The 12,140-nt window shown below is 30.5% G+C and overlaps 1 long non-coding RNA gene across 1 annotated transcript; it reads left to right on the top strand.

Moving 5' to 3' along the window:
• Positions 1 to 9,462: 9,462 nt before the first annotated feature.
• Positions 9,463 to 12,104, top strand: LOC127729653 (uncharacterized). Its single transcript, XR_007994751.1, has 3 exons — positions 9,463 to 9,770; positions 10,023 to 10,140; positions 10,724 to 12,104. It is a non-coding gene; the product is annotated as an uncharacterized LOC127729653 (long non-coding RNA).
• The last annotated feature ends 36 nt before the right edge of the window (positions 12,105 to 12,140 follow it).

Genomic DNA, 12,140 nt, shown 5'->3' on the forward strand with positions numbered 1-12,140 from the left:
TGTCACAATAATTTTTTTTACTTTACAGTTTTCCAAAAAAATAGGTTGTTACGTATGGTGACGGAGATTCTCGTGTTGTAATATGGTGTGTGACTTCTGTGTTAATTGAGTCCAAGGTAATATATAATAGTCTTTTTATTGCGCCCGCAAACATCTTTAACCCTGCCATATTCTGTATGTGTTGGTCCCATGTCAGGAGCCTGTAATTCAGTGGTTGTCATTTGTTGCTATATATCGTTATTTGATTTTCGTTCATTATTTTGTGCATAAATCATGCCGTGAGTTTTCTCGTTTGAATTGTTTTTGATTTTTCATTTCGGAGCCTTTCATAGGTGGCTATGCGGTATAGGTATCGTTCATTGTTGAAAGACGTATGGTTACCTATAGTTGTTAAATTGTATGCCATTTGGTCTCTGTTGGAGAGTTGTCTCGTTAGCTTTCATACCACATCTTCTTATTTATATATAAATCAGCAAATTTAATAGGAATCGGATCGTCTAGAAAATGCGATACTGCACATATATGAAAGGTTCGGGAAAGTTTCAAGATAAAAGAATTAAATGTACTTCATACGAATGGTTTCGCCAGGAAGAACTTGAAGTTTTCCTTAATAGAATGAGGTGTTTATCTATTATTTTATGTATATTTACACGAACTATAACATTTTGACATTTTTTTTATGTATAAGTGTTTACCTTGTCTACTTAGGAATGAGTTTTGTTTGTTTTATGCGGTGCAGGATTTCAGATTAAATAAAAAGGTCAAAATTTATCTGTAATACTGTCATATATCAGTATCGTAGCGCAAATAAAATGAAGGTTATATGAGTTATAAAAAAAACAAAGAAATCATGCATGAGAATAATCATTAGATTAGATTCTTTTTTAATTCAGTAATGAACATAGTTGATATTCGTATTAAACATTTTAAAGAACCTTTCCTCCAAACAACAACCATAATAGCCCTATTTCTCGTATCAAGCATAAGCTAAAGAACAAGGATTTTTTTTTTGTGCCATTTATATCATTATTGTTTGGCGTAAATTTTACATTGAAGTTCTGCAAAAAGGAAATCTACCAAAATTCCAACTGACTTAATTTTCGGAAACTGACAACTGTAACAAACATAAACTTTAAGATACCTCTTTACAAGATGGACCGAATAAAATAAAAGTTCAAGCTATGTACTGGCTTCGAAAGCTGCATAAAACTACTTACAAATATAGATTTATTTCGTTTTCAAGCCATTGTTCAAATAACGCCGTTGAAAATAGTGGAATTAATTACTTTTGGAGTGTCAAAAAATCGTTGGAAGTACTTGATTAATTGCATGCTCATATTGGTGATTTCGAATCTGTTCAAAGTTTTGATTTGTCTACCCTATATACCACTTTACCTCATAAATTCATTGAGAAAAACTTCACATACCTAAAAAATGGGCATTTTAAAAGTGAGAATGCGAATATGTATGTTCAAAGTCTTTTAGGTCATTTTTGCAGTAGCAACAAAAGAACTATGTCAATTAGACATGCTTTGACACGATAACTTCACTTGAATTACTAGATGACATTTAAGTTCGCTATGGAGATTCAGTATATCGTCAAGTTATCTGAATTCCAATGTGGACTAACTGCGCACCACTTATTGCAGACCTGTTATATTGGCTTTCAATAATAAAGACTTCGGCATGTACACTCCAGAGACTTAAATAAAGCTAATACTAACAATGAACACTGTCCTTTCCTGCACCTTGATTTCTATATCTTTAACGGGAAGCTTTATACTAAAATTTACGCCTAAAGTGATGATTTTTCATTTCCTATTGTTGATTATCCATTTTATAGTGGTGTTTATATATATCTCAACTTGTTCGATTCGCTCGTATTTGAAATTAAACGAATGGTATCTCAGTATTACTGAAAAATTATAACACCACGGTTTTCGATATCACAAACTTGTCAAAACGTTTCCTAAATTTTATCATCGGTACAAGGATATCATTCATAAATATAAATCAACGTGCAGACATCTTACGTCAGGTATTTCACATCCCATCTGTTATGGTAATATTATATACAAAGCACAATACGGGTTATGTTCTTCTCGTATATCTAGCTGGCATGTCAGTAACTGCTAGTAGTCCTTTGTTAATTTATGTTGGTCATTGTCATTTTGCTTAGTTTGCTTCTGTTACCTATTCTAACATCGGACTCGGAATTTTTCTAAACTGACTTTAACGTGTGTTTGTTTATTCTACATTGGCTAGAGGTATAGGGGGGAATGGACAGTTATTTGGACATTCGCTAACTTAAAATACACCTTAAATATTAAGAACGAATCTTCAGATTATAACCGTTTAAAGAATTTTATTTCATTTTGTTATGGTTTTCTTTTCATTGCCCCCGTGTTGTACCCAATAATCCACAGGCAAAATGAAAGATCAAGCTGACCATCTACTCTCTTAACGAAGTATTTATGAACAGTAGAATACGTACTATAAAAAGATCTTGAATTAGGTTCATCCAGATGTATGTTTTAAGTCATTGGATACTCATGTCTTTCTTGTGGTGGGATTGAAAGGATATTTATTTGTGTCTTTAGTGGTATTTCGGGAGAGAGAAACAAAACTAGTATTTATGCATATATGTTAATGGATTATGTGTGTTTTTCGTTTGATAAATCTTGGATGTAGAATCGTCTGATAAAAATGACATGGTACAACTAGATTAAATTTCCAGGTATGTAACACTCTAGTATAGGTTATTTAACTAATAAGGGTGTGTTCGATTATGAGTCATATCTGAAACAAAATATTATTCTATATTTCAAACCATTCTACCCGCTTGGATACTATCCGTGACAGAAATTCAGCCAAAATTTGCATCGGAAAACACATTGTGGATAATGTTGTGGAATTTTAGTGAAAACGATACTATATGTTTATATACGATGGAATTACGACTCGCAAATAAAAGCTGTTTATTTATAATGAGATAGTTGGTGTTCATTGTATTACTACGATCACAATTTAAAAAATAACTCCAGTATCAGCCGTTTTAGTAAGTTTTCACCTTCATTCAATATCGCATTACGTTCTTTAGAATATTTCCATGGGAGAACACTTTTTAAGAAAGTGCCCATGGAAATACCCAATGGGCAAAACGTCCGGATGAATGAAGATGAACAAAGAAAATTACTTTCCATTCCTGAAAAATAATGGAGAGTTTGAACAAAAGATTTACCTCACAGGTGTATTTTAATAAAATTTATTCTTCTCATTGAAAACCGGAAAGAGAAAGATAATCAAAATTTGAAAATTTGTTCTTTTTTGTGTTTGTTTGTTAAAATAGTTTTTCTGTTAAGCAAGTCAGATCTGTCATATTTCACGCTTATCAAATGTTTTAGGCTAGGGATATATATCAAAAACCAAAAACGTTTGTCAGTTTGATTTACTACTGTGCAGCCCAAACATAACCTTGTTCACAAAAGATTACTTTTGTTTTTATGTTTCGTTAGATTTGCTAACTTATATGTCAGATTTTTCATAAAATCTGGAATAAACATGAAAAATTTTCTAAAATCAAGCAGATTACTGTTCAATATCAAATAACACATAACTTACCGTTTTTATCACAAAGCGTTGTTGACTTTCAAAACAAGTTGGTGAGTTTAAAATAGGCACGTCAAGATAACCATATTGATAATAATTGTCATATGTATGCGCATTAATATAGTGTGTGATAATATTTTTTTTAGTTTATCGATGTTTGCTTTACAACGGTTCACTTAAACGCATTTTATGACAATACCACTCAATAAGACAAAAGGAAAATTTTTGTAGTGTTTTAAGAAATGATTGTGCTATGTATCCGTGTACTATTTGTTCATGAATTAGCACTTTGAGACGGCGAATTTTCTGTTTAAAGACAATAATGTTATTTATTTTTGAAGACAATGTAACCATATTTTGCTTTAATACGCTAATGAAAGATCGAAACACGTTGCCAATACAGACAAATAGGTTTCGAAATTCAAACAAAAAATTTAGGCGATGAGTATCTTGTAGTATTTACAAAACAAAGTATTGGAAAATCTGTCATTTTCTCCCTACCCGATTTACCCCTATGATTTATTTTGAAATGGTCTGGTCATTGTTATTGAATTTTGTGCAATTCGATTGGGGGAAGTTATTATTGCTTAACCATGTCCTGTTCACGTGCTTAAAGTTATTCTTGGTGTTTTAAGTCGTGAAATTTATTATTTAATGATAATTGTTTATAAAACAGGGATGGCAACCCTAGTTCTGAAGTTAAATTATTTTTTTTAATTATGAAAATTACTCTTGTTTGTGAATTAACTATTATTGTTATGATTTGTCTTTAGTTTCTAATTCCTCATTTCATACTAAATTATCAAGTAGAACAAATTTTCTCAATATTTTTTTTTAAATATGATAAAAAAAACAATGTTCTTAAACTTTAAAATAAATAAAGAATATAGAAAAATGGCATAAAAATTAATGAATACAGAAATGAAGATCCCCATCCGGACCCTTATACTTAATAAGTCATAATTTAACTTTGATGGAATTCCTAATTCTAATGTTTTAAAAATATAATTATATTCTGTATATATGAAAACAATTTTTTTAAACACACACACGTGTTCAGTAATATTAATTGACGTCAAAATGTACACTGTACGAGTTCATGTTATTTTTATCATAAAACAAAAGGTATACAAGTTTCGATTTGCCAGAACTTACCTGTTTTCCAAATTTTCCTAATATAGAGAATTTTTACAATATTGTAAAAGCGCATTCTTCAGACATTTGATAAACCTTGCAGATCATTTGTATTCATTCTCTGAAAAGTTATAGTTTGAATGAAAACTTTGACATACATTTTACGCACCTCTACGCAAGGTAACAAACGTGTGTGTCTTAACAGAAAATAGCATTGTTCCATCTTATCAAGTTGTCATCTTTCCAATTTAATTTAAATGAAAGCCGCGAGTAATGACCGATCTGCCTATTTTTGCATATTAAAAGTCAATTTGATCATTTCAAGGCCGTGGTCGTCTATCTCACAATATCTTGTGAGGCACTATATATAGTAAAAACTTTTTTTTTACAATAACAATTATACTCGCACAATCGAACCATGAACTTATTTTTCCATTTTTCATGTGCACACAATATATATATCTTTATTCAATATACAGTGGTTTTCTACAGAAACTAGCGAATGTTATTCAAATTGTAGTGTATTTGTCCAATATTTAGGAGTTTGTTCAGCCTATCGTGATGGTACTGGCACATGAATGGATACTAGACATAAGGGTCACAGATGGCTACGACCAGCCTCTACTTAGGGTCCTCTCTTACACCGAAACAAACAAGAAGACAAAGCGCCATAGATTTGGGACCAAGTGAGTGATGCAGGAATAGACACCTAGTATGAAGGTAAAGGATTATTTACACCAAGCCAAGTTAGAATAATAACCCTTGAGGGTAAACGTAGGTCTCGACAAAAGAGATCAAGTAACACTTTACTGGTAGAGCGGAATCAGTTTGGTCCTGCAGGGGTTTGGAAGCCATATAGGCGTCATTCTTCAATTCAAGAGTGTCTACAATCAGCCCTGAATTTGGAAGTAGGGAGTCATACAGAGGCCATATGCTTAACTTTATTGGTGCAGTTGAGAGAAATACACTGTTTTGAATACTGTTTCGGCTTGACAAAAACTTTTTGAAAAGTTTGTAAAATTGACAGAGAGGTCATGCGAGATTTTGACGCCATCATGCATTTAATACTTACGGTTGTAAACAAACACGCGAGTTGTAGTGTGCATATTGTATCGTTGTTTACTATAATTAAGTGTGACTTTTTTTGTTATTGAATAAAGGTTTATTACAGCTTTAATAACATTGATATAGTAAATATTGCATTCTAATTAACACCTGCCCAAAGGTAATCCTTAAGTGCGTACCTGGCATAGTAGATGCCATATCATCAATTATCATGGACATGAGGGATAAATGTATCCACATTGATCGGGACAATTGCTAAAACTGTCAGTATTGCCTCGACATGACAACATTCCGTCCTATATTCTGTTCTAGAAATTATTACACCGGATGATGAAATTTCATATTCCAATATTTTGTTCGTATCATTACGATGAAGCCATGGGATCACAAAAGGTCTTTAAAACAGAGAGTAAAACGGAGAGTTGAGAAATCCTTGTAAGCAAAGCGTGGAAACATGATCACAAACAATGTAACAAAGATATGTTCAGCAGTAGAAAACAAACACCATTATAAATTATATTGTAATAGAGATTACGTAACAGATTGTGAATCTTCTGAGTGTAATGAAGAATGTTCAAAGTTCGATATTAGTGTTTCTGGAATTCAATTGATCCTACTTCAGCTGGATACCAGTTGTCTCTCTTTGGACAAAAGAATTGCGATATAGAATTCTACAATAAAATAGGTTTTCCGATTAGTTTATTGAAGATAATAACGTTTTATATTTGGTTTTTTTTTTCTAAATATTTCTTCACTTATTGGATTTTGTGATTACCGTATGCAAGTTAAAATGGCTTCTATGGATGTCTAGGAAAAAGCATGAAAATCAAAGGCGTGCATTCAGAAAAGTTTATAACATTGAGAATAAAACTACACATGGGTCAAATTATTTAACAAAAAGTTGCACTGTACATATCAAATGATCACTAATGCCGCCTAAACCTGACAATGAACAATACCATACGTTTATGTGCATGGACTGTTTCTACTGAAATTATATATTGACAACTTGTTTTTTAAATGTTTAGTTAGTGTATATCTTCACACGCATGTCCTCCGGATGCCAAAAGAAAAACGAGAACATCAATGCCAATGAGCTTCTGGAAATCAATCGATTTGTGTTTTTTGAATATTTTTTTGGGTGTTATCTTTTTGTCTAATTGACACGATCCTACATCTGAATCTTGTCATCTTTTTCCTAATAAAGTTTTTTCATTCGCCTATCGCTCCCGCTTATTTTTAGGATAATTTGGAATGGTGTTACAATTCCACCGTATATCTTTAAGAACAATATCGAAGAAAATGAAAAACTTTCATTGCTCATAGAATTCATAAAAATTCGGGCAAATTAAATTTTACTAATTAGATTGGTACAATCGATTTTTCCGATGCACAATTCCAAAAAAGCTATGCTAAACTAAAAGAAATACAAAATTTAGGGTTTTAAAAAACTATTTTAAACGACAAAATTAAACTAATTTTCTATTGTAATAATACATTTTTTCCGTTATTCATCGCTGGTCTTCCATTTTACAAATATAAATATATATTTTTAAAGTTGTTGTTTTTGCAAAACATCCAGCATTTTTTAATGTTTCATGGCATATATTCGAAAGCTAGTTCAGTATATTTGTGTACGCTTACAATGTAATAAAATATACCTTTAGTGACAGATTACCTTTATTAAAAAAACTAAAATATTGTACATGTTATATTGAAATTAGAAAAAAAAATAATACTATACAGGAAAAAACATAAAATAAAACCACAACAGTCTTTGTTCCATTAAAGGGAATAAAGGTTATTTGTTATAATGTTTTTGTAGAATCTACTTTATTTAGACATGACCTATTATTATTCTGTAATAGATCCAGTTATCAATTATTATTCATCTGATCTTGTTATATTGTTACAGGAAGTGTCATGTTTTTGTCTGTGACTATTTCTGAAATTAATTCTAACATAACTTTTGATTTTTTAACCCTGTATACCAACATTCCCCATGTGAAATTATAAAATTGTTTTGAATAAACATTGAATGACAAACTTTTTTCTTATGTGACGTTTACATTTTCTGACGTCAGACACGCGAAGCAATGAATGTGGTTTTTAATTTGATAGATGCTTTTGTGCTTTTTTTGTAAATAATTGTTTGTTTTGATATTGTAACACAGTGATGACTGCTGTACCCATATTTTGACTATTTTATTTATAATGTCTGTTTTGTTCACGCATCGTTGTAAATATAACGGAATTTGATAAGACTGTCGTACAAGTGAGAGGTTTAGCGCTATAAAACCAGGTTCAATCCACCATTTTCTACATTTGAAAATGCCTGTACCAAGTCAGGAATATGACAGTTGTTGTCCATTCGTTTGATGTGTTTTGTCATCTGATTTTGCCATGTGATTAGGGACTTTCCGATTGAATTTTCCTCGGAGTTCAGTATTTTTGTGATTTTACTTTTTATGTTACTTTGCATTATCTTTGAATCTGAATCTGAATCTGATGATGTATGTATAGCTGATATAGCAGGAGTTGCTTTTCTTACCGACGCATTTCATCTCATTTCATGTGAATAAGAATTCATACTATTCAAACGGTTAGTTTTCTCGTAATGATCTGTTTATGCCACGACTATCTATAAATTATATTAAACCCACCGGAATGTAAGTGTAGCTGGCCCACGTCTGGAACCGTGACCGTATAGGGAACTTATATTTTTATAGGGGCATAGTACTTTTCCTCGGAACAAACAATTTATTTCGACTTTAAAAAGGCCAAAAAGGATATGCAATACCATACAGAAACAAGAAATAAGTTTGGAATGAGTTCCATATGGTACCCCCACCATACTTAATGAAAACAGTAGCCTATTACAGTTTCTTCTGTGAGGATGCCATATGGAACTCTTTCCATGATTTTGAAAGCTCAATGTTGAATTTATGTTTTGATGGAAACAAACTATTTTTTTCACTTCCCTTCTGAAACAAACTATATTTTTCAACAAGATAAAATTAAAGAGTTTATTTTGAATAAAACCAATCAACCCAAAAAATAAATTGTCGGTGTCTAGCTGTTTGTCTCCATTATTTTTGGAAATATCATTTAAATTGATCTACAGCTTTGCAGACTCGGGGAGATTTTTAGAACTTGATTAACGGTTTACCTCTAAATTCCGATAAACATTTTTTATCAACAAAATTTAAAAAAAAAAAAGAAAAAAGTGTAAATCTGATACTGTGTGTACAACTGCAACATGATAAAATATTTTGATCAATTTTAAACATCAATATATCTTAAAATAAAAAATTGATTAAATACACATCTCAGGGACGTTTTATTTCGTAATAAACGGTCAGAGTTAGAAATAAGAAATTCCACTTAAAATAGAAGTTAACAAAAACGTATACATTAATAATGTACTCCATAAGTTGTCTGTAAATAAATGACCTAATGAATGAAATAACTATCTATTATAGTAACTTTTGGTCTTTTGGTTATTATTGCTGTCTCATTGATATTTATCTACATTTCATTTTGGTAACACAAAAGGATTTAAATACCTTCGGAAATTTTATATCTATAATCGACAAGGGAATTTCCAATCACTATGATTTAAAATAATTAATGGGAATCACATTATAAGAAACTATAAGATGAATGAAAACATGGTAAATACTTGTAGATTTTTACAGTCATAATGTGAACACAATATTCTCAAAATGACAGAAACTGAAGCAGAAGAAACAAAATTAACAAGAGATGAAACCAGTGAAGCATCCCCTCTGTCTGGTCAAATGGAAAACACGGAAGAAACTTTAATAGGTCAAATTCAAAAGAGAATTGCTGATTAAAAACATTTCAAAGAAGATAACCCAGGCTGCTTTCGTATTGTTGTATCTTTATCTATATTACTTATAATATCTGTCTGCTTAAACATTCACTTCAGCTATAAACAGGTAAGACAAATTTGTGATAATTCATTTTCTTAAAAGTAGAAACATTCTTTTCTAAAGTCGTTCGACAATTTATTGTTTTAATTTAAAAAAAGCCATACAAAAATTAATTTACAGTCAATGAATGATATTAATTGTAACAAGGCATTGTAATACACTTTTCCCCAATAGTTTTGAATCAAAGACCCAAGAAAATATATTCGATATAAACTTTGTCTTCCATTCAACTGCAGTATATCTTAAACACTTTTACAGAAACAAAGTTGCATTTATGATGAAAGCTGTCAAAATATAACTAGCCCACAAATGTTCAATGAACACGATGGTAACAACTGTTCAAGAAAATCAACAAACAATGTTATTACAAACATCGGTAAGTTAGGAATGTATAGCATGACACACTAAAAAGAAGTTAATATGCATAAAGATACAGACGTTTCATAATATCAAGGAGCAAATCATGTGGTTCCAAATGTGTGAAATATGTATAAGACCATCAACGGGACTAATATAGATCACACAAAATAAAAATATCCTAGATTATGACTTAAAAGGAAATGTGAGTTAAACGTCAATGAGACAATGACAAAACTAACTAAACGACATATAGTAGACATTTTTTTCCTACAAGGAACCGAGATCATTGATTTATTATTTATTAAAAATATTTAATTTATTAACCAAAACAATAAATAAGTACGTATTTTAAATGTAATTATTTTAAGTTATTAAATCGGAAGTGAAAATAGCACAATTGCAAAATTGTTCTGCATACATTTAATTTTATTCAAAGAGGTTCAATCTAACTAAAATTCTTACAAAATAATAAAACACGAAAATATGATGACAACAACACAGATACTGCATAAGTACTATTTTCTACTTGCTGTAATAAAATCCACGGACGAATTGTAGAGTATTAATTCTTTTTTTTTATTTCTTATTATTTCATACAGGAAGGATTTTGAATCTGGAATTGTGGAAAGATGGGTTAAAAATAGAATTGCGACTTCCAACTAGTTTTATTTTACATAAAATGTCATACGATGATGAGAGAGAAATTGTGTTGTGTAGAAAGGACAGAAATCATTTTTACATTTATTGTAACAAAACTTATTACGATAACTGCACTGTCAATCATAAAAGTGGAGAAAATACGACCATTCAGGAAGCAGATGGTCGAATGTTGACTTATGACATATCTACTAAGTGCATTGATTAAAGAGCTGTACTTGAATGGATTCAACCACAAAAGTACAAGTCAACAAAACCCAAAATTTAAATTTGCAATTGATTGATTTTAACATAAAGTATTTAACATCTTGAAAAATTGTGTGTTTCATATCGTTTGACAAATCAAGAATATTCAACTGCTCTTTATTTTGCTAGTGAACAGTGAACAGTGAACCGATGATAGAACAATGCATATGTAATAATAAAAATACCTTTATTGTGTTAAGATCCATGTTATGAGGGCATATTTGCCTTTTCTTTATTTGTACATGTTGTAATGTTATAACATTTGATAAAAAAAAGACAATGGTTACCAACCAAAAGAATTATTTAACTCAACAATTTTTTCACTGTATATACTTATACTATCTTGTATATAAATTGCCTTGCAATGTTTTTCAATGTTAATTATTTTTGTTAGACGTACTGATGTTTGTAAGTGCAGTTAGCTGTGATGCCTATTTTTTTATTATCATTGTTTTTATCTTTCATGTTTATTGTTTATTGTTATAGGTGGCAAATGCCTACCAGCTAGTCTTCATTTTACAAAGTGTACATAATAACAATCAAATTTCATTCAGGATTCCCTCCCCCAACAAAACATAATAAGAAAGGCAAGTTGTAAAATGTTACTGCATATAAAACTTCAACATGAAAAAAAAATTGAGCTAAATTAAAGGTTTAACTCTTGCAAAATATATCTGTCCTCGGAATGTACATAAAATTATAAGCTTAAATATAAAATACACACTTTAAGCAGTCTATTTTTGGGTTCTAAACAACAAGAATCAGGATTTAAAAATTTAATGAAATAGAAAAAAAACGCAAATAGTATGTTCTTTACGGACTGTTTAAAAATAAGCTACGTATGCTTAAGTGTAGATATTTTAGTAGGAAAATGAGAAACGACAAGACAAAATAAATTACTGTCTTTTGTTTAAGACCTTCTTCTGCCCTTTGCATGCTTTTCTGTAATATATGTAGCTACGTTTAGGGTATAAATGACGTATACCCTATGTTTATTTTGTTTACACACAAAGTATATAACTGTAACCGGTTTTTTTTGTCGGTATCATAAATTATCGTATAAAAGTTTATTCAATATTTGACATGTATTAATTTATACCTGAAAGAAAAAAA

This window comes from Mytilus californianus, unplaced genomic scaffold (assembly GCF_021869535.1).
Source record: "Mytilus californianus isolate M0D057914Y unplaced genomic scaffold, xbMytCali1.0.p SCAF_2, whole genome shotgun sequence".
NCBI classification, from domain to species: domain Eukaryota; kingdom Metazoa; phylum Mollusca; class Bivalvia; order Mytilida; family Mytilidae; genus Mytilus; species Mytilus californianus.